Below are 25,078 nucleotides of genomic sequence, written 5' to 3'. Positions count from 1 at the left end.
TTACCGACTCTTAGAACAGACACCGCCCCTCACACTGGCTTTCAACTGGGCTGAGCTCCCGTTTATATTACGCAAAACAATCGACTCGTCTTAATGAAACTCTCACAACGCACTGATTTTATCAAGGACAACAGATACGCCAGTTTATCCTGTGTTTAAAGGCATATAACACCGAGTAGTAGTGATAGACACAAATAACTATCTTTAATAGGATATGGTTAATTGAATAGTTTGGGCTTAATATTTAAAATTTGTAGGTTTTAGATAAAAAGCAGTACCTCCTAATCTATTGAAGGTAACCATTTCATAAATTATATAGTGTAGGTTTAAAACATTATAAAGCCTGTTCACTTTTTCGGTTGATAATCAGGTTATAACATGGAATGCAACAATTTCAAATTTATAACTGTGCCAGAGCCTAAATTTAAAGGGTATCATCTTTTTCAGGTGTTGCATCAACCATAATGATTGAAGCCGTTCGGATGATTCATATTCAAAAGATTTCATGGAAAACCCCACACCATTTTGAAATTAAACTGGCATAATGGCGTCTACACACTCCAGTAATAATGCCAACCTTCCTCTATGACACATCAGTGTTTAAAGTTTGGAGCCGATCAGTTGTCTCTAGGTATCGCACGGTAATCAAAACATGAAACGCTTTTTATAAAATTTACCAGAGGGCACCTGTACATGCCAACAGTTACCTGAACCTTTCTATAGTTACAGTACACCAGCGCTGAAAATTTGAAGCCGATAAGATGAGACATTCTCAAGTTATGTATAATCATGAAGTTTGGGGATAGAAAAAATCAAGCAAGTACTATAGGGTTCCAACAGTGAGCTATCCTCCCTTGATGGGAGGATAGTTCACTGTTGCTAGTGACGGGGTGATCCAACGAACTAAAGTTATTCTCTCCTTGAATCAGGTAAACTGTATGGGTTTAGCTCTTCTTCATGATTCAAATAATAATTCAATAACATATTATTATAACAAATAAGTGGTTAACCCGTAAGGGTGAGAGAGCGCCTGGTAACACACTAACGTGTGTATGTGTGTTAAGGTGAACTAACAGGCAATGAAATAGCCTAGAAAGTGACGTAGTGGAGGCGGGAACTATACACAGTTTTCAGACGAGGTTTGATAAAGCTCATGGAGCAGGGAGAGAGGACCTAGTAGCAATCAGTGAAGAGGCGGGGCCAGGAGCTATGACTCTCGACCCCTGGAACCACAAATAGGTGAGCACTACTCAAGCAGCACTGAAAATAAACATAAGAAACAATATAAACACACACAAAACATACTCGTAATGGCTACTCTCTATTTCGATCAAAAAATATTCACGTAAATTGCTACTCTATTTTGAAAAAAAAAAATGCAAATGGCCAGTATTTTGTTATGACAAAAAAATTAATCTCGTTAATGGTTACTGTGTATTTTGAAAAAAAAAAAAAGTTAATCTTGTTAATGGATGGATGGTCACTGTTTTGACAAAAATTAATCTCCTTAATAGCCAATCCCTATTTAAAAAATCAATGATTAAATCACTGCAATCAATAGATGGTGTGTGACACTGTGTGGTGTTATTGTTAGTGATGATATCCACAATGTGTATGAGGTGTGACACCATGTGGTGGCGGTGTTAGTGATATCCACAATGTGTATGAGGTGTGACACCGTGTGGTGGCGGTGTTAGTGATATCCACAATGTGTGCGGTGGGACACCGTGTGGTGGCGGTGTTATTAGTGATGATATCCACAATGTGTATGAGGTGTGACACCGTGTGGTGGCGGTGTTAGTGATATCCACAATGTGTGTGGGGTGTGACACCGTGTGGTGGCGGTGTTAGTGATGATATCCACAATGTGTGTGAGGTGTGACACCGTGTGGTGGCGGTGTTAGTGATGATATCCACAGTGTGTGTGAGGTGTGACACCGTGTGGTGGCGGTGTTAGTGATGATATCCACAATGTGTGTGAGGTGTGACACCGTGTGGTGGCGGTGTTAGTGATGATATCCACAATGTGTGTGAGGTGTGACACCGTGTGGTGGCGGTGTTAGTGATGATATCCACAGTGTGTGTGTGCGTGTGTGTCAGCGCACTGCTAAAGAAAAAAAAGAAGAAAAGAAGAAGAGAAAGAAGAGGAAGAGAAAGAAGAGGAAGAAGACGAAGAAGAAGAAGGATGAGGAGGAGGAGGTGGTAAAACAGGGAAGGCATAACTTTATCAACAAAATATGATTTACTGATACATGTTTCATATTTTTTCTGCTTCGATATCTAGAGAAAATAGTGAGATTAGTTTACATCGTAGCGGCGAGACAACAGACACTATCTGGATACATGAACCCATGACCGTAGCTGGTAATGGTTAATGTGTGTGTGTGTGTGTGTACACTGGGTTACGTACACTACTAAACACGGGTTGAGACTAGCGTTCTCATACTACCAGTATGAGGGCACAACACCTCCACCCCCACTTTCCTTATCTCGTGCATCTTTGTACGTATTATTATTGTAAATGAAAATGATGTTGAAATATGATTTGCATTTTGTAATCATATATTTGCAAAAAAAAAAAAATAAAGATAATGAGCTTATTTACAAGAGTACATTTTGAGGCCTATAACTGCCACCTAATATAGATATTTGTACAAGTACGTATATCATGATGTGACCAATGACAGGCTCCCCTTACCCTAGGACTGCTTCCTGGCCTGAAGATCTTACGTCACAAAAAAAATGTGTTCCTTGTTTATTGAATGTGGGGGAACCTGGATATTAACATTTTTGGATGATATTAAAAAAAAATTGTGGTGCATCGATAAGCCAGCGGAAAACCTGGGTCAAATGACCACACGTTTCACAGCGCGGGGTCATCATATGACTAAAACTCGCGTCAGAAAATTTTTTCCCATTTTTCCTGACAACAAAATCCCATCCATCACAATTCCCACGACTAATCTGCCACACCAACACACTTCCGGGAGAGTTTCCTTTTTTATATTCATGTTGATAGTTCCTGTGTGTCTGACACGAACCAGCTTTGTCATATCCACTCCTGAAGCCCTGTATGGAGTCGGTTTGTACTAGTGTCTTTGTCCATATTATTTCCTTCAAGTTAATTCAATTGATCTTCATTTATTTCCTCTTGTCTAGTAAGTTGCCTCTGTACTGTGACAGGAAAATTACGTATGTCTTGAATCATATTTCCTCTTGTTCTTCGTTCTTTTCTAAACAAGAGACAAGGCCAGGATATATAATTTTTTTCACACTCGTTTCCCTTAACGCAGGAGCTCTGAATGCACTTCTTCGTACCTAAGTTTTAGCCAGTGTACTCAACTTTATGAGCTGAGGATCGAGTCTTATCTCCTGGCCCCGCCTCGCAAATAACAGATTATTGAGGGTCCCCAGCCTTCTGGGGCCTATTACAATTTACTGTTCAAAGTATTTATGGAATGTGTGTAATTACCTAGTTGAGACTGCTGTAGAGCTCAAGCGTTTGTGGATGTTTGTTTAACCATCGCTTATGCCCCATTATATGCTATACAGATCACAAAGTTTGCACATTAAAATTGGAGCTCAAGTGGATAAAGTGCTGAAGCAACATCACATGGTTCAGGCTCGGTGGGTGGAGGAATGGGTTAGAGTGGGTAGAGGAATGGGTTAGTGGGTAGAGGAATGGGTTAGAATGGGTAGAGGAATGGGTTAGAGTGGGTGGTTTAGGATGGATGGGTAGGTGGCTTAGGATGGATGGATGGGTAGGTGGCTTAGGATGGATGGATGGGTAGGTGGCTTAGGATGGGTGGGTGGGTAGTTTATAATGTGTGGGTAGGTGGTTATAAATGAATGGAGTTATAGGACTTGCCATGGGTTCAAACCCCACCCGTTCCTTTTATCATTTTTTTTTGGGGGGGGAGGGTTAAAGTGGGTGTGCGCCTCCACCCAGCACCCCGAAGCACTCGCAACAAAACTTGGTAATTACCTGACAAATGGTGCACAATGTAAACAAAAATTCCACAGAGCCATTTAATTACAATACTCTGGAGATTAAGTGGCACAATCATCATAATTAAAACTTCAGAATCAGGCCGGGTATATGAATTCCTGGAAGCAGTACCACACCGTTATTTACTGCAAGTATTTAATTTACAAAATGAATAAATATTACTTATGACATATTATTATTATTATTATTGCTATTAATATTATTATTTTTATTATTATTGATATTATCATCATCTTGATCGAGGCTTATAATTTATCACCATTCTAGGGAGGTGCCTGGATGCTATTCTAAGGGCTCTTGATTAAAATTAGAAATGGATCTACCCTCTCCTTCCTCGTATCAAACCTGAATGCCTCCCACTTCCCAGGTGCTGTATGACCCAAACAGGTTTAGTTCTCCCCCCCCCCCCTCCCTTGGCTCTGACTAGCTCGTTCAACAGTCAGTTACTCCTCAAGATATCAACACATTCCGCACTGTTCCTGTGCACGTATTAATTTGTTCCTGTGTATTTAATTTTGGCTGCGTCGGTGACAATCTGACGGTTTTATAAAAAAAATATCAAAATGGACTCTCTTAACAAAGCCAAATAAATTTTCTTTTAGGATTGCAGAGAACCATAGATAGAATATAACTTTAAAAAAAAGGATGCAGAGCGTTTTTAATTTTCACGAGTTTATTGAGCTTTTAAATGCATTATTTTCGCACAAGTTTAGTTCAGAGTCGGTTATAGTGTTAGTTACAGTGTTCCTGTCTACCTTTAACTTCCTCCAAGGCTTTCGTTTATAACTCTAGAACACCTTAGCCAATCAGTTTTAAATTTTCAAACGTGAACAACTATCATTTGGTGGAGGCTGGAGGAACACTTGACTAGTACAGATTACCTCTGCTCGGTTATATATATATATATATATATATATATATATATATATATATATATATATATATATATATATATATATATATATATATATATATATATATATATATATATATATATATATATATGTCGTGCCGAATATGTAAAACTGGTCAATTAGCAATAACTCGTTTAAAATTAAGTCCTTTCTAAAAATTTCTCTTATACGTTTAAAGATATATTTTTTTCATTAATGTTAATGTAAAATTTTCTAATTTTGCTCCAAAAGAATCTTAGAAAACTTACCTAACCTTATTATAACAAGAACAATTTATTTTAGCCTAACCCAACTAAATATATTTTAGATTTGTTTACAATAATTTAATACTAAACAAACACAGTGAAATATATTTTTTTCGTTAGGTTAAGACTGATTTTGGCGAAATTATTGCATACACAAATTTTCGCTTGTCTTATATGGCAAGATGAACGTTGTTATTTAAGCCAAGATCGCAAGTTCTGCCTATTCGGCACGATATATATATATATATATATATATATATATATATATATATATATATATATATATATATATATATATATATGTGTGTGTGTGTGTGTGTGTGTGTGTGTGTGTGTGTGTGTACAACCTTCCTTGGGTATTTAATATATACTGTGTAATAACCATTCCCTTATATACTGAACATAGCCATTACATTTAAAAAAATAACATCGATATCGGCTGAAACTTTGGCATCGGTATCGGACGAAAATTTAGTATCGGTATCGGCAAAAATTTTGGTATCGTCCCATCACTAGTACTACATACATAAAAACGTATATACATGCATACATATGCATACATATACATACATACACACACATGCCTACATACACAAAACACATATACACATTTTTATATTTTGTTTCATTAGAATCTTATGCCCACCTTGCAAGCATCATTCCTGGTGCATGCACTAAGGCAGATGAGGCTGGGCTAATAAGAAGAGGGGATAGGTTTCTCAGCTGCGGCAGCTACAGAATTACATTCATTTTATATCCTCATCACCCTACTGAAGCCTCCCAGGTCCGAAATACATCCAGTATATATCATTGCCCTACTGAAGCCTCCCAGGTCAGAAATACATCCAGTATATATCATCGCCCTACTGAAGCCTCCCAGGTCCGAAATACATCCAGTATATATCGCCCTACTGAAGCCTCCCAGGTCAAAAATACATCGTTTCTCACCCTACTGAAGCCTCCCAGGTAGGAAATATAGATTTCATAACCTGACGTACGAAACCACCCATCTTGTGTGATGGAATATGACAGGGAACTCAATGAGGAGGGTGAAAAGGGGAAAGAAGATAAGGAGCATGAAGAGGAAAAAGAGAAGAATAAAGAAAGGAAGAAGACGAAATAGAAGAGAAAAAAAGACGAAGGCGAGGAAGAGGAGAGGATAGACTCCCAAGTCGCGGAGAAGGAAAAGCCGGGAGGGGGGGGGGGGAGTCACTTTGTAGTTGTATTTACAAGAAAGAGAGAACATATGTATACTATTTACCTCAGGCATGACTCCCCCCAGCCCCCACCTGCCATAATACAACCCCCTATCCACCCACCTGATATAACACAACCCCCTTACCCACCCAACAAACACCACCACCCTCACACACCTGACATCACCACCGCCCTCACACAACTGACATCACCCTCAAACATCTGACGCCACCAACACCCTCTCACACCTGACATCATCTCCACTCACACCTGACATCACTCTCACACACCCGACATCACCACCCTCACACACCTGACATCACCATTACACATCTGACATCACCTTCACACACCTGGCATCACTACCCTCATATACCTGACATCACCACCACCCTCACATACCTGACATCACCACCACCCTCACACCTGACATCACCGCCACCTTCACACACCTGACACTACCCCACCTTCACACACCTGACACCACCACCCTCACACACCTGACACCACCACCCTCACACACCTGACCCCCACACACCTGACACCACCCCTCACACACCTGACATCACCACCCTCACACACCTGACATCACCCCACCTTCACACACCTGACATCACCTCCACCCCTAACACACCTGACGTCACCTCCACCTTCACACACCTGACCTCACCCCACCTCTAACATCTGACATCACCCCAACCCTCACACACCTGACATCACCCCCACCCCTAACACACATGACATCACCCCACCCCTAACACATCTGATATCACCCCCACCCCTCACACACCTGACATCACCACCAGTCTCCTGGTTATTTTGAAGACTGCATGTTTGCTGCATTAACGTCAACCTTTAATAAATTGCTTGCAACTGAGAGCCTGTGAGACAAGAACACATGTAAATTAGTATTACGAGGCCAAACACATTTACAGTTCCTCCATCCCAGCCCACTGGTGCCATCACTTACGTTGGTGCACTTACACTGATACCATCACTTACATTGGTGCCATCACTTACACTGGTGCCATCACTTACATTGGTGCCATCACTTATACTGGTGCCATCACTTACAGTGGTGCCATCACTTACACCTGGTGTCATCACTTACATTGGTGCCATCACTTACACTGGTGCCATCACTTATACTGGTGCCATAACTTATACTGGTGCCATCACTTATACTGGTGCCATCACTTATACTGGTGCGATCACTTACATTGGTGCCATCACTTATACTGGTGCCATCACTTACGCTGGTGCCGTCACTTACACTGGTGCCATCACTTACACTGGTGCCATCACTTACATTGGTGCTATCACTTACATTGGTGCTATCACTTACACTGATGCCATCACTTACATTGGTGCCATCACTTATACTGGTGCCATCACTTACACTGGTGCCATCACTTACACTGGTGCCATCACTTACACTGGTGGCGTCATTTACACTGGTACCATCACTTACGCTGGTGCCATCACTTACGCTGGTGCCATCACTTACAATGGTGCCAACACTTACAATGGTGCCATCACTTACAATGATGCAATCACTTGCGTTGGTGCCATCACTTACAATGGTGCCATCACTTACACTGATGCCATCACTCACAATGGTGCTATCTAAGGTGTGCCAAATTATCAGTATCGGTACTGGCAAAAATTGGGTATCAGTCCATCACTACTGCCATATAGGCTGGTGCAAACATCTACCTACACTGATGCAGTTATATACAGTAGTGACAACATATACAACCAACTCCTATCATATACACTAGTGCCAAGATATACATTGGTACCAAGATATATATAGATCCCAAGATATACACTGGTGCAAGGTTACCTGGAGGTTATTCCGGGGATCAACGCCCCCGCGGCCTGGTCCATGACCAGGCCTCCCGATGGATCAGGGCCTGATCAACTAGGCTGTTACTGCTGGCCGCACGCACGAGCCACAGCCCGGCGGATCCGGCTCTGACTTTAGGTATCTGTCCAGCTCTCTCTTGAAGGCAGCCAGGGGTTTATTGGCAATTCCCCTAATGCTTGATGGGAGGCTGTTGAACAGTTTTGGGCCCCGGACACTTATGGTGTTTTCTCTTAGTGTACCAATGGCGCCCCTACTTTTTATTGGGGGCATTTTGCATCGCCTGCCCAGTCTTTTACTTTCGTAGGGAGTGATTTCTGTGTGCAGATTTGGGACCATTCCTTCCAAGATTTTCCAAGTGTGGATTATGATATATCTCTCCCTCCTGCGTTCCAACGAGTACAAGTCAAGTGCTTCCAAGCGTTCCCAGTAGTTAAGGTGCTTGACAGAACTTATACGTGCAGTAAAGGATCTCTGTACACTCTCTAGATCTGCGATTTCACCTGCTTTGTATGGAGATGTTAATGTACAGCAGTATTCCAGCCTAGAGAGAACAAGTGATTTGAAAAGGAAGGTATATGCTAGTACAAAATATGTCAAGATATACACTAGTGCCAAGATATACATTAGTACCATTAAATATACCGGTACCAAGACATACACTGGTGTCAAGATTACACTTGTACCAACATATACACTTGTTCCAACATATACACTGATACCAACAAGATATACACTGATACCAAGATATATACTGTTACATATACTCTGGTGCCAAAATATACACTGGTGCTAACATATACTCTGGTGCAAACATATGCACTGGTGCCAACATGTACTCTTATACCAACATATACACTGGTGCCAACACATACACTTCTGTCAACATATACACTAGTGTCAACATATACACCGATGCCAACACATACACTGATGCCAACATATACACTGGTGCCAACATATACACTGGTACCAACATATACACTGGTGCCAACATATATAGTGGTACTAACATATGCACTGGTGCCAACATATACACTGATGCCAACATATACACTGGTGCCAACATATACACTGGTGCCAACATATACACTGGTGCCAACATATACACTGGTACCAACATATACACTGGTACCAACATATACACTGGTACCAACATATACAGTGGTACCAACATATACATTGGTATTAACATATACACTGGTACCAACATATACACTGGTACCAACATATACAATGGTTCCAAAATATACACTGGTGCCAACATATATACTGGTGCCAACATATATACTGGTACCAACATATGCACTGGTGCCAACATATACACTGATGCCAACATATACACTGGTGCCAACATATACACTGGTGCCAACATATACACTGGTACCAACATATACACTGGTACCAACATATACATTGGTACCAACATATACACTGGTACCAACATATACACTGGTACCAACATATACAATGGTTCCAAAATATACTCTGGTACCAACATATGCACTGGTACCAACATATACACTGGTACCAACATAATACAATGGTACCAGCATATACACTGGTACCAACATACACTCTGGTGCCAATATATACACTGTTGCCAACATATACACTGGTACCAACATGCAGTCTGGTGCTAATACAAATACACTGGTACCAACATACAGTCTGGTGCCAACACATATACACTGGTACCAACATACAGTCTGGTGCCAATACATATACACTGGCACCAACATACAGTCTGGTGCCAACACATATACACTGGTACCAACATACAGTCTGGTGCCAATACATATACACTGGTACCAACATACAGTCTGGTGCCAACACATATACACTGGTACCAGCATACAGTCTGGTGCCAACACATATACACTGGTACCAACATACAGTCTGGTGCCAATACATATACACTGGTACCAACATACAGTCTGGTGCCAACACATATACACTGGTACCAACATACAGTCTGGTGCCAACACATATACACATGTACCAACATACAGTCTGGTGCCAATACATATACACTGGTACCAACATACAGTCTGGTGCCAACATATGAACTTTCTTAGGATTCCTATAAACTTGAAAATACTATTTATACTTCACTGTAAGTTAGGCTACATTAATCTACAATAATGTAACTTTAACAATTAATAAATGACATAAGACGCCCGTGACACGTCTGGCAGCACGGCCGTGACACGTCTGGCAGCACGGCCGTGACACGTCTGGCATCGCGGCCGCTCAGCATAACCCGGAAAAGTTTAGATCTGAGCAAGTATCTTGTGCGGATATGAGAAACTTGCTGCCAACATTAAATATGTTTACGCCGAGGAAGCATAGACCAAATAAAAAGCAACTGACATTTTAGGAGACAAGACTGAAATATGATTATGAGTGATGAATTGAAACAGTTCACGAATCTCTAAATTTAAGCATTTCCATGATGCATGTTTGATGGAGCGATGGATAATAAACACAAATGCAGTATAATGCGATATTTTATTGACTACGTTTCGCCCACACAGTGGACTTTACCAAGTCATAAACAGATTTCTCTGTGACTAGATAAAGCCCACTGTGTGGGCGAAACGTAGTCAACGAAGGATCGCATTATACTACATTTATTTTCCTTTGTGTCGGTATTTTATACCATTTATCTCCTGATGGGGCTCTGTTGATGTATGGGTCAAATATTAGATGTGTAGCACTGGTAAACTAGCCACAATGCCCTAACAACCCATAAATCTTTAAGAACGCGTCGATTTTTTTCTTACCTCGACTCATGACCATTAGTAAAGCGAATCTGAAGCTACATGAACGTCGGGTTTTCACTGTCAATGCTTCTTAAAGTCTACTAGGTGGGTCCCCGCTTTCAATATCGTGCATCAAGTCAGTCTCGTCTAATTATATTATCCACTTATTGATGTTAAAGTATGTCATAATTAGCTAAAGTAATTGTATTGAAATTAACCTAATCTAATATAATCTAAATAGCACACAAATAACCCGCACATAGAGAGGAGCTTCGATCCGACTTGAACCATTTACAAAGTCACATTGTGTGGGATAATGTTTGTAAATGGTCCAAGTCGGACCGAAACGTCGTCGTAAGCTCCCCTCTCCTACGTATGTGCGGGTTATTTGTGTATTGTTCCAGTCACGGTATTGTGCCTTTTTTTGTTCTTTAATCTAAACAGTGCATGTAAAGAAACTTGGACAAGTATATATCAAAATGAAACGTTTCTGTCATGTCAGGGATAAAGAGAGAGAGAGAGAGAGAGAGAGAGAGAGAGAGAGAGAGAGAGAGAGAGAGAGAGAGAGAGAGAGAGAGAGAGAGAGAGAGAGGGGGGGAGATGTGCGCGCACTTAGTTCAATCCTATAAAACACTCAGCTCAATCATATAAAGAAGATGGACTGACGTTGCTATTGCAAGTGTATAAATATTATGTCATGCATTATATGAAGCGTTAAACTTATGTGGGTAAGCCAGCATGGTAGTGTATGCTCGATCCTCCGTTTGAGAGTCACACAAAACTTTCACGTACTCAACTATTTGCTTGCAAGTGGATATGATGACTATTACCGGTAAAAATAATCAAGTAATTTGCTTTAATAATGAAAGGGAAGAGTATGATATATACTGCAATTATACGACAAAAAGTGTATAATTATACAATTTCCTGTTAGATACATAAAAATATAAAAATGTGGCAAAGTAACACAATAATTATAAATTTATAATGAATAACGGTGGTAATGAAGCCAGACAGCCAATCAGGGTGAGACTTGAATATTGTGTTATCTTGGCCTGCCAACCAATCAGGGTGAGACTTGAATATTGTTATCTTAGGCAGACAGCCAATCAGGGTGAGACTTGAATATTGTGTTATCTTGGCCTGCCAGCCAATCAGGGTGAGACTTGAATATTGTGTTATCTTGGCCTGCCAGCCAATCAGGGTGAGACTTGAATATTGTTATCTTAGGCAGACAGCCAATCAGGTTAAGACTTGAATATTGTGTTATCTTAGGCAGACAACCAATCAGGGTGAGGCTTGAATATTGTGTTATCTTGGCCAGACAACCAATCATGGTGAGACCTGAATATTGTCTAATCTTGGCCAGACAGCCAATCAGGGTGAGACTTGAATATTGTGTTATCTTGGCCTGCCAGCCAATCAGGGTGAGACTTGAATATTGCTATCTTAGGCAGACAGCCAATCAGGGTGAGACTTGAATACTGTGTTTTTTTAGCCAGACAACCAATCAGGGTGAGACCTGAATATTGTCTAATCTTGGCCAGACAGCCAATCAGGGTGAGATTTGAATACTGTGTTTTCTAAGCCAGACAACCAATCAGGGTGAGACCTGAATATTGTCTAATCTTGGCCAGACAGCCAATCAGGGTGAGACTTGAATACTGTGTTTTCTTAGCCAGACAACCAATCAGGGTGAGACCTGAATATTGTCCTGAATATTGTCTAATCTTGGCCAGACAGCCAATCAGGGTGAGACTTGAATATTGTGTTATCTTTGCCAGCCAGCCATCATGTTCACTCACACTATGCTACAGCTGCTACTGCTGACCTCACCTAATATTTTGAGTGTTAACATAACGAGTGTAGTCCCCCAGACCCAATGCGCACTCGTGTTTGCACGGGTCAAGTCACAGCTCCTGACCCCACCTTTTAATTAATAACGGTCGGTTTTATTGATGCCTTGCCTCCTGAGCCATATATCATACCTACTTTTGAAACTGTGTAATGTGTTTGCCTCCACCACCACCCCATCTTGTGTCTTTCACTTGAGCACTATCCTCAGACTGAAAAAAATGCTATCACTATTGTCACACCCTGCGTCATTATGTACTGGAGTGTGATAAAATTAATGAATTTAGAAACAACTCACTCAGAAATGTTCAAGAAATGGCACAGTATTTTATCCACAGTGGTATATTGCAGACCATTCTGGAGAAATACCCTGACTTTGCTAGCTGTAAATAAAGCATTACCACATGTGTGCATGTGTGTGTGTGTGTGTGTGTGTGTGTGTGTGTGTGTGTGTGTGTGTGTGTGTGTGTGTGTGTGTGTGTATGTGTGTGTGTGTGTGTGTGTGTGTGTGTGTGTGTGTGTGTGTGTGTGTGTGTGTGTGTGTGTGTGCGTGTATGTGTATGAGTGTGTGTGTGTGTATGAGTGGGTGTGTGGGTGTGTGTGTACTCACCTAGTTGTACTCACCTAGTTGAGGTTGCAGGGGTCGAGTCCAAGCTCCTGGCCCCGCCTCTTCACTGGTCGCTACTAGGTCACTCTCCCTGAACCACGAGCTTCATCGTACCTCTGCTTAAAGCTATGTATGGATCCTGCCTCCACTACATCGCTTCCCAAACTATTCCACTTCCTGACTACTCTGTGGCTGAAGAAATACTTCCTAACATCCCTTTGATTCATCTGTGTCTTCAGCTTCCAACTGTGTCCCCTTGTTACTGTGTCCAATCTCTGGAACATCCTGTCTTTGTCCACCTTGTCAATTCCTCTCAGTATTTTGTAAGTCGTTATCATGTCCCCCCTATCTCTCCTGTCCTCCAGTGTCGTCAGGTTGATTTCCCTTAACCTCTCCTCATAGGACATACCTCTTAACTCTGGGACTAGTCTTGTTGCAAACCTTTGCACTTTCTCTAGTTTCTTTACATGCTTGGCTAGGTGTGGGTTCCAAACTGGTGCCGCATACTCTAATATGGGCCTAACGTACACGGTGTACAGGGTCCTGAACGATTCCTTATTAAGATGTCGGAATGCTGTTCTGAGGTTTGCCAGGCGCCCATATGCTGCGGCAGTTATTTGGTTGATGTGCGCTTCAGGAGATGTGCCTGGTGTTATACTCACCCCAAGATCTTTTTCCTTGAGTGATGTTTGTAGTCTCTGGCCCCCTAGACTGTACTCCGTCTGCGGTCTTCTTTGCCCTTCCCCAATCCTCATGACTTTGCACTTGGTGGGATTGAACTCCAGGAGCCAGTTGCTGGACCAGGTCTGCAGCCTGTCCAGATCCCTTTGTAGTTCTGCCTGGTCTTCGATCGAATGAACTCTTCTCATCAACTTCACGTCATCTGCAAACAGGGACACCTCGGAGTTTATTCCTTCCGTCATGTCGTTCACAAATACCAGAAACAGCACTGGTCCTAGGACTGACCCCTGTGGGACCCCGCTGGTCACAGGTGCCCACTCTGACACCTCCCCACATACCATTACTCGCTGCTGTCTTCCTGACAAGTATTCCCTGATCCATTGCAGTGCCTTCCCTGTTATCCCTGCTTGGTCCTCCAGTTTTTGCACTAATCTCTTGTGTGGTACTGTGTCAAAAGCCTTCTTGCAGTCCAAGAAAATGCAATCCACCCACCCCTCTCTCTCTTGTCTTACTGCTGTTAGGGGGTACACATAGCGCCTCTGCTCCCTCTCTCAGGACCCATGGAGAGATGTTATCTGGCCCCATTGCCTTTGAGGTATCTAGCTCACTCAGAAGCCTCTTCACTTCTTCCTCGGTTGTGTGTACTGTGTCCAGCACATGGTGGTGTGCCCCACCTCTCCGTCTTTCTGGAGCCCCTTCTGTCTCCTCTGTGAACACTTCTTTGAATCTCTTGTTGAGTTCCTCACATACTTCACAGTCATTTCTTGTTGTCTCTCCTCCTTCCTTCCTTAGCCTGATTACCTGGTCCTTAACGGTTGTTTTCTTCCTGATGTGGCTGTATAACAGCTTCGGGTCAGATTTGGCTTTTGCTGCTATGTCGTTTTCATATTGACGTTGGGCCTCCCTTCTTATCTGTGCATATTCGTTTCTGGCTCTACGACTGCTCTCCTTATTCTCCTGGGTCCTTTGCCTTCTATATTTCTTCCATTCCCTAGCACACTTGGTTTTTGCCTCCTTGCATCTTTGGGTGAACCATGGGCTCATCCTGGCTTTTTCATTATTCCTGTTACCCTTGGGTACAAACCTCTCCTCAGCCTCCTTGCACATTGTTGCTACATATTCCATCATCTCATTAACTGGCTTCCCTGCCAGTTCTCTGTCCCACTGAACCTCATTCAGGAAGTTCCTCATTCCTATGTAGTCCCCTTTCCTGTAGTTTGGTTTCATTTGTCCTTGCCTTCCTGCTTCCCCCTCCACTTGTAGCTCTACTGTGTATTCGAAGCTCAAAACCACATGATCGCTGGCCCCAAGGGGTCTTTCATATGTGATGTCCTCAATATCTGCACTACTCAAGGTGAATACTAAGTCCAGTCTTGCTGGTTCATCCTCTCCTCTCTCTCTTGTAGTGTCCCTTACGTGTTGGCACATGAAGTTTTCCAGTACCACCTCCATCATCTTAGCCCTCCATGTATCTTGGCCCCCATGTGGCTCCAAGTTCTCCCATTCGATCTCCTTGTCGCCCATGATCAGGAGCTTTGCCCTGCATGCATGAGCTCTTCTGGCCACTGCAGCCAGTGTGTCAACCATCGCTCTATTGCTCTCTTCATACTCTTGCCTTGGCCTCCTGCTGTTCTGTGGTGGGTTATACATCACTGCAATTATCACCTTGGGACCACCAGAGTGAAGCGTTCCCGCTATGTAATCACTTTCTTCTCCGCTGTCTCCTCTCTCCAGCTCATCAAAATTCCATCGGTGTTTGATCAGCAATGCCACTCCTCCACCCCCCCCCCCCTGTTCCTTCTGTCTTTTCTCAGGATCTGGTATCCCGCTGGAAAGATGGCATCTGTTATCATACCTGTAAGCTTGGTTTCTGTGATTGCTATGATGTCTGGTGATGCCTCTTTGACTCTTTCGTGCCACTCCTCCCACTTGTTTGTTATTCCATCAGCGTTTGTGTACCATACCTTCAGTTTCCTTTCCAACACTGTGGTTTGGGGGGCCTGTGGGGGTGGGAGACCTGGTAGCTTACTGTGGGATTCTATGGTTGGGGGTTGGGTGGAAGCTGTGGGTATGGATTGTATTGTGTGTTGGGATGGTGTGATAGGTTGTGGGGTTCTGAGGATAGTTGTGTGTGTGCTTTCCCTTGCTGCTCTGTTCTGCTCTGACTGACCTCTGCTGGTTCCATCCTTGTCTCCTTTCCTAGCTCCTTTCGCTTTTTTGTCCTCTCCCTCAGCTCCTTTCTCTCTGTTTGTGTTCTGTCTCTGTCTAGGAACACCTTCTTGTACTCTTCCGAACTTTTCAACCGTGGTTTCTCTTGGAGGATCCTGTTCCACACTGTTTCTGTCCTGAGAATCAGCTTGATCGGTCGGTTTCTCCCCTTCAAGTACCCCCCTATTCTCTGAAAATTTACAATCTCATCCATGTCTTCTCCCCCTATTTCCGTGATGATTTTCTCAATCTCCTTTCTTTCTTCCTGCCGTCTTTCAGTGTGTGTCCTTTCCTCTCTCTCCCGAAGCCCATGGATAATCACTGATTTTGCCCTTTCCTCCTCCCATTGCCTCTTCCTCTGTGACTCTGGTTCCTGTCTGTATGTGGTCATTTTCTCCCTTGATTTTTCCAGTGGCTCTTGGTAGCATGGTTGTGCCTCAGCATTCGACCTATCTCCCCCTCCATCTGCACCCATCTGCTCTTCCCTTCCACTCCCTGGTCCTTCTTTGCAGGCTGATATGACCTTAGCATAATTCATATCTCCATCCTTCCTGTTCAGCCTCTCATCATCGTATGGTGTCTTCTCTGGTCACTACCCCTGAGACTTGCTTCAGCCTGTTTACCTCAAATTCTAGGACCTTTACCCTGGCTACTGCAGTTTTGACTTGTGCCTCCCAATTCTTCGTCTCTTTCTCCAACCTCTTTTCCCATTTCACAGAGAGCTCTTTCTCCATTTTTTCAGAAAGCTCTCCTAATTTTCTCTCCCATTCTTGCTCTATCCTTTTCCACTGTTCCTCCATCCATTCCTCCTGTCATCTGATCCCTGATTCCTGCGAGTCCCAACCATTTTTTTTTTAATGAAAGAGAGAGAGAAAAAGGGGGAGAGAGTGAGAGATAGGGAGAGAGAGAAGGGGAGCCTAGAAGGAGGGGAAAAGAAGGGAAAAAGGGGGAGAAAGTGAGAGAGGGAAAAGGTAAGAGAGAGGGGGGAGTGACAAGGGAAGAGAGAGAGAGAGAAAAGAAGAGGAAGAGAGAGAGTAAGAGAGGAAGAGAGAGAGTAAGAGAGGAAGAGAGAGAGGGAGAGGGAGAGAGAGAGGAAGAGAGAAAGAGTGAAAGGAAGAGAGAGAGGAAGAGAGGAAGAGAGAGAGGATGAGAGAGAGGATGAGAGAGAGGATGAGAGAAAGGGGGAGAAAGAGAGAGAGAGAGAGAGAGAGAGAGAGAGAGAGAGAGAGAGAGAGAGAGAGAGAGAGAGAGAGAGAGAGAGAGAGAGAGAGAGAGAGGAAGAGAGAGAGAGAGAGGAAGAGAGAGAGAGAGAGGAAGAGAGAGGAGAGGGAGAGAGATGGGGGGGGAAAGGAAGGGTTATAGGGTCACTTCACAGGAAGGTGTAAAATCCTGTATATGTGTGTGTGTGTGTGTCTATATATGTGTGTGTGTGTGTCTGTATGTGTGTGTGTTTATGTGTGTTTGTGTTTGTGTGCGTGTGTGTGTGTGTGCATATGTGTGTGTGTGTGTGTGTGTTACAGCTATTCAAGTGCCTAACAACAGTGCTGTTCTCCCCAAGTGTGCGTGCATATGTTTATGTAAACAGTCCTTATTTCCCACGTATGTACTACATATGTATTGTATATGTATCCGATCTCTTGGTTCCCACTGTACTGTCTTATGCGTTTAAAATTACGTTCAAAAATAAATACACTAGGCTTCGCCTATATGCCGCTACCTCTAAATTCTATTAAATGCCAGTAAATGCTGCTTATTCTAATTCTGATAGCTCGAGGAGAGTGACCCCCAATTCCAGCTAGAGACAGGTACTATTGACCCCATGCAACTCAAACTAGGTGAATATTACTTGCGGCTGGCAGTGGAGTAACGTTGCGGGTCTGTATTGTCCCAGAAGTTGATGTTTGATGCTTCTCTGTAATTTTTCCACTAACTTCCTGTATGCACTATAGTCTCTAGCTCTTCTAATTTTTTCACTCACTCACTGTATTTACTGACACATCTATACATATCTCTTATCTCCCTGGTCTTGAGTCGCACTTATTCTTCAAAATACCCCACTGCGTTATTATGGCAACACTATTTAGGCCTGACACAACTGTTCACCCTTCCAACGGCCTCTACTAAACACTCAGCAACTATTTCCTTTGTTTTCTTTTCTGTGATCACTTATATTTCCTTTTTTTCGGGGCTTAAGTGATTATATGCACTCTCATGCGTGCACACGCCTATATCCCACACTCTATTCCTTATGGCACAGTCAGAAATTATCACCAAAACACGAGCTCAAACCGCGTGACTCCTCCACGAGTGTGTATGTGTGTGTATGAGTGTGTGTGCGTGTGTGTGTATGAGTTTGTGTATGTGTGTGTGTGTGTGTGTTTATGTGTGTGTGTGTGTGTATGAATTTGTGTGTGTGTGTGTGTGTGTGTGTGTGTGTGTGTGTGACTCAACAATCAATATTTGCACCAATAACTCATTACAGTTGTGACCGGGTGTGGAAGTGTGAATTGCTCATTACACTATAATTTGTTCATGATTGTAGCCATGTATATACGTAAGTAACCATTCTTACAGAATTCATTACCTTTGTAACTTGTGAGCTCATTACCTTTGTACCTAGTTCAGCTATCAAAACTTTGGGGGCCCAGTCCCTGGACCCATTACGTACCTCTGTAATCTGTAAATACCTTTGTAACTTGTCATGATTGTGACTAGACCTACCTGGAGTTCATTACCTTTGTAATTTGTGAGTTCATTACCTTTGTAAATTGTGAATTCATTACCTCTGTAACTTGCTCAGCTATCAAAACTTTGGAGTCCAGTCCCTGGACCAATTATGTACCTCTGTAATCTTTTGACTACCGCCCACAGGATGGGTATGGGGTGCATAATAAACATATTAAACTAACTAACTAACCTGTGGCTAGTCTGCGTCTTTAGCTGTATTTACGTCTCCTGCTTCTCCTCCTCGCATCCCAAACTGCTTATGTGTTCGTGTATGGATTTCCTGATTCTAGCTCCTGGACCAGAGAAAAATTCAGAGAGAGTGTGAGTCTGTGTGTGTACTCACCTATATGTGGTTGCAGGGATCGATTCACAGCTCTGTCAGCATAGTTGCTGATCCCCTACATGTGTTGTATAGCTTATCTATACAACACATACGACACATACACGACCCCCTTTGCTAGGCCTAGTGATTAGTTTGTATGACGTCACATGATCCCGCATGAGTGCTTGGGCTGCGCTGCATCGGCCTCAGTTCCCCGTAATCCAAGCAGGCGACAGGACAGGCAGTTTGGGCTCTCTCCCCCTTCATACTCTGCTAATCAGTCAAGGCATGTGTTAGCCATTGCAGAAGAATTCGATCCACCAAAAGATGATAACAATTCTGCATATGTAAATCTTACCCTCGCTGAGTTGGGTTTAAATGTACATAGTCTGTATAATTAGATGTTCAAGATGAATGAAGTTGTCAACTCTGTGTTTTTATTAGCTGATCAGTTTTTTTTTTTTTTTTTCAAAAATTGTTTTGTGTTCACGTTCCCTCCGAATTCTGAGAATCTAGCAGTAATGATCTGAGCATGCCAGATCTGTCTTTGCTGTTAATTACTTTCACCTTTGTAAATATATTTATCCTTCTTCAGAATCCGTAGAGTGCATGAATACAGATCGATCGATCAATTCCATCCTTTATTATACCATGATTTGTTCTTATAATTCGTAATGCATTCATTACGTTAAAACTCCTTACATTAACACTCATTACGTTAAAACCCATTACATTAACATCCATTACGATACCATCCATCAGTTCTAAGTTGCATATGTCTTTGCTATTGTATAGAATCAGCCCAGAGCTACCTGCCTGTTCAGCCTATAGCCTATAGCGTAGTATTGTATGTCGAACATAAGAACATAAGAAAGAAGGAACACTGCAACAGGCCTACTGACCCATGCGAAGCAGGTTCATGTCCCTCCCCCCGGATTAGATCAATGACCCACCCCCCGGATTATCCCAATGACCCACCCAGTCTGGTCATCCCCACTCAAGGATGGAGCACTGTACCAGACCCAGCAGCACAAGCTAGTCAGGTCCAACTCACACCCACCCACACCCACTCATGTATTTATCTAACCTATTTTTAAAACTACACAACGTTTTACTCGGGAGCTTGTTTCACTCATCCACAACTCTATTACCAAACCAGTACTTTCCTATATCCTTCCTGAATCTGAATTTTTCCAACTTGAAACCATTGCTGCGAGTCCTGTCTTGGCTGGAAATTTTCAGCACACTATTTACATCCCCTTTATTTATTCCTGTTTTCCATTTATACACCTCGATCATATCCCCCCTAATTCTATGCCTTTCGAGAGAGTGCAGATTCAGGGCCTTCAGTCTATCCTCATAGGGAAGATTTCTGATACATGGGATCATCTTTTTCATCCTCCTTTGTACGTTTTCCAGAGCATTTATATCCATTCTGTAATACGGTGACCAGAACTGAACAACATAGTCTAAATGAGGCTTAACCAAGGATATATAGAGTTGAAGAACAACCTGAGGACTTCTATTATTTATACTTCTAGATATGAAGCCAAGAATTCTGTTAGCTTTATTGCGAACACTAATGCACTGCTGTCTTGGTTTCAGGTCACTGCTAACCAGAACTCTCAAATCCTTTTCGCAATCGGTATTATTAAGATCTACATTATTTAGTTTATATGTGGCATGGTTATTTAACTGTCCAACATTTAGAACTTTGCATTTGTCAATATTAAACTGCATCTGCCACTTCTCCGACCATTGCGTCAGTCTATTCAAATCATCCTGGAGTGCCCTAATGTCCTCATTAGAATGAATTGGACTGCCTATTTTGGTGTCATCAGCAAATTTGCTTATGTCGCTATTTATTCCCTCATCTATGTCGTTTATGTAAATTGTGAACAACAACGGGCCCAACACTGACCCCCGAGGAACACCGCTTGTGACGTGCCCCCATTCTGATTTCTCCCCATTTATGCAAACTCTCTGCTGTCTATTTGTCAGCCATGCCTCTACCCAGGAAAAAATTTCTCCTCCTATTCCGTGTGCCCTAAGTTTCCTCAATAGCCTCTGGTGTGGAACTTTATCGAAAGCCTTACTGAAGTCCATATACACAATATCATATTCATTGCCATGATCTACCTCCTCAAACACCTATATATGTCGAGACGACATACGTAACATGACCGAGCTGTCAGCATAGTTGCTGATCCCCTACATGTGTTGTATAGCTTTTCTGAGTATCATAGTACCATCTATATGTTTTACATACACGACCCCCTTTGCTAGGCCTAGTGACTAGTTTGTATGACGTCACGTGATCCCGCATGAGTGCGTGGGCTGCGCTGCATAGGCCGCCTCAGTTCCCCATAATCCAAGCAGGCGACATGACAGGCAGTTTGGGCTCTCTCCCCCTTCATACTCTGTTAATATTATAACATCCAACAAGTGTGTTTTACTCCAATCATCATAATCTCCTACGAACCCCCACTACAGTTCCTGTGTGTACTCACCTATAAGTGGTTGCAGGGATCGAGTCACAGCTCCTGTACTCACCTATTTGTATGTGTGTGTGTGTGTGTGCGTGCGTGACACACACACACACACACGACTTGGCATATTTTCCCATAACACATAACTCGCCGAAGTTGAAGTGTATATTGCCTCTTGATGAAGACATATAACTAAGTAGCTGGCAAAGGCAAATCTAAGAGCAAGCGCCACGAGCTGCTGATGCCAAAACATTGTGAGAGGAACTACAGCATACGATCACCACAGAGCTGTAGCAAGAAAAACTGTCACTGTCTCTACAGCAGAAGAGAGGCAGAGACGGAGTGGAGGATAGACAGAGGTGATGAGAGGCTGGAAGATACAGGGAAAACTAGAGTGCAGACAGAGAGGATGAGAGACTGGAAGATACAGAGAAGAGTACAGTACAGGCAGAGATGAGAGGCTGGGAGACAGGACATGGAGATGAGTAAAGACGGAGAGGATGGAAGGTGAGATGAAGACATGGAGATAATATAGGTATGAAGACAATATGCAGAACAAACTTTAACTGGAGCAACATTTCCCTTAGGGAAGAGCTTTATTAAATCCTAACTTGGGCGAAACGTCGCCACAGTTACAAGCTTGTTCAGTACATACTGTGTCTTCCCACTCACACGCCATTATGCCTCTAAATCCAATAGATGACGTTCAGAGAGAAGAGATGGAAGAGATGAATAGACAGATACAGATAGGTAGATATACATACAAACACACACACACACACAGAGAGAGAGAGAGAGAGAGAGAGAGAGAGAGAGAGGAGAAATGGAGTGGAGGAGAGGGGTTAGTGGGACCTGACAAAAGCAGTTTCTACTGTTCATATATTATAACACTATTTCTATATACGCTCACAAAAGATTAAATAAATGCTCCATCTTTAAAAAAAAAAAAGTTAACTATTAATTCTCCATGAAAATTCACCGAGGTCTCTGCAGCCACTCCGGTCATTATAAAATCGTACATAAGCCTAAAATTCCGGAGCCGAGGACAAGCAGTTAAACCACAGCCAGTCAATGGTATGCTACATGTAGCGTGAACCAGTGGTACACTACATGTAGTGTGAACCAGTCAGTGGTACACGTAGCGTGAACCAGTCAGTGATACACTATATGTAGTGTGAACCAGTTAGTGGTACATCACATGTAGTATGGACTAAGTCAGTGGTACACTATATGTAGTATAAGGCAGGATTCCACAATATGCGAATCCTCAACTTACATATTATTATTATTATTATTATTATTATTATTATTATTATTAGTAGTAGTAGTAGTAGTACATTCATGTGGGAGCGCTAAACCCGAATTGATCATACAGCGCCTGGAGAATGGAAGGCATTTAGGTTTGATCCAAGGAAGGGAAGCACAGGTCCAATTCCTTGGATTAAAAGGCCCTCACCGGCTTCAAGGAACCTCCCTTGAGGAGGTCACCTTACATAGAGTCGTCCGAGCGAAGATTCCTGTCAAAAGAGTGGAAGTAGGAGGAACGAAGAGAGGAACCAGACATGAGGACACAAGACAGAGGGAAGAGACGGAGAGAAGCAGAGACCATTGGAAGACGTATTTAAGAGAAGAAGTGGAGTTGCACTTGAATCTTTGGTAGAAGCTTAGGAGATGGCAAATAGGCAAGAAGATACGTAGGGGGAGAGGGGGAATATGTAGTGAAGGAAAGAATTGACGGAAAGCGGAAGATTTGAATGGGAGGGAAAGTGTGAGGAATAAGTGTAGATAAGAGTACAAGAAGTTAAGACTGAGAATATTAAATATCAATACTGGAATGCAAGAAGGTATGTAGGTGGATGGGGGGGCAATCATAGAGGTAGGGGTAGTGGTGGAGGGATAGTAGGGGTGGTGGTGGAGGGATAGTAGGTGTAGTGGTGAATGGACATAGTGGAAGGATTTTAAATGTGCTTGGTGAAGGAGGTATATGATAGGTGGAAGGGGAAGGAGCGAAGGACAGAGGTGGCTAGCAGAGGGAGTGTATGATGGATGAATGGGGAGAGGGGGGAGTAGTGGAAGGGTGGAGAGTGGCGGACACAGACCAGCGCACTACTAACGGCAAGTTGAGGAGCTACTAAGCTCCCTGCTCAGTGATATAAACACACACATGGCGCTATAACTGGTCGTCGCTTTACCTGCTTATGTGAGGGGAAGGGACCTGTTGTGTGTGTGGGTCGCAATATTATGCAGTGAGGCCAGCATTATTACCTCACACGCAACATTACCTCCCGCAGGGGCGGCGGCAGCGGTGGTCCATGCAGCGCGGGGCGGAAGGAAGGAAGGAAGCCGAAGCACCGCTTGCCTGACTACGTCTCATTGCTCGCAGGGTATACTGAAATTTTCATGAAACTCATTCCTAGTCCTTTTTTAGCAGTTGCATATTGCGTACAGATATTTTTCTTTTCGGTGGTGCCAAATTATTTATAAAAAGTTACACAAGTAGGTTGGTAGACAGCAATCAAAGAGGTACTGTCGTTGTCAAGCAAGCGTGAAGCATAAGAATGTTAATTAAGTGTTCTGCACTTGGGCAGGATTACCAGTCTTCTTTCTGTCTCATGTACATGTATTAAGACTGGTAAATCTTTCAAGCTTCTACTTGCATTCATTATACCCTTTACTTCCTCGGCCTTTTTTTTTATAGTTCTTATTTCTGTGATGTTGCCTTTCCGATTTACGAAGCCAAGTTTGAGAATGAGCCGCGGGGGCGATGATCTTCGGAAGCCTTAACAAATATAACAGAAACAACCAATAATTTTATTAGTTCCAGTATACATTTTTTTAGCTGCATTTAGTTTTTCGTATACCCAGACATCACACACTAATACATCGAATTCAACTTCTCATTTTCAGACAAGTGGCACACGAAGAGGAAGGATGGATGAGTACCATTCATTGATCCACTGGACGTGGCGCAGGCCAGCGTGAACGACTCACATCCAGTGGGTCGGCAGTTCGTGTCTTCCCCTACGTATTCTTACATTACTGACAGTGCTACATATATATCATTGATCAGCTACACATCATCAAAATACAGGTGAATAAAAATACTAGCAGTGTTAAAAATATCCAGGAACGGCTGAGAAAGAGTAAAGGTGGTAAGTTAGTAAACAAATATCTCACACTCACGGGTGGAAGA

The 25,078-nt window shown here is 42.7% G+C and overlaps 1 protein-coding gene and 1 long non-coding RNA gene across 6 annotated transcripts in view; one reads left to right on the top strand and one right to left on the bottom strand.

The window, feature by feature from the left end:
* LOC128695394 (SET and MYND domain-containing protein 4-like) overlaps window positions 1–25,078 on the bottom strand; it is a 415,476-nt gene that overhangs the window by 378,343 nt on the left and 12,055 nt on the right. The window lies entirely within an intron of this gene.
* LOC128695400 (uncharacterized) lies at window positions 1,140–25,078 on the top strand. The gene is made up of 3 exons (XR_008407991.2): window positions 1,140–1,239; window positions 24,177–24,269; window positions 24,793–25,078. It is a non-coding gene; the product is annotated as an uncharacterized lncRNA (long non-coding RNA).

The sequence above is a fragment of the Cherax quadricarinatus genome, chromosome 14, assembly GCF_038502225.1.
Source record: "Cherax quadricarinatus isolate ZL_2023a chromosome 14, ASM3850222v1, whole genome shotgun sequence".
Lineage (NCBI taxonomy): Eukaryota > Metazoa > Arthropoda > Malacostraca > Decapoda > Parastacidae > Cherax > Cherax quadricarinatus.
The sequence above is the reverse complement of the archived record's forward strand: the minus strand, read 5'-3'. Positions and strand labels throughout refer to the sequence as shown.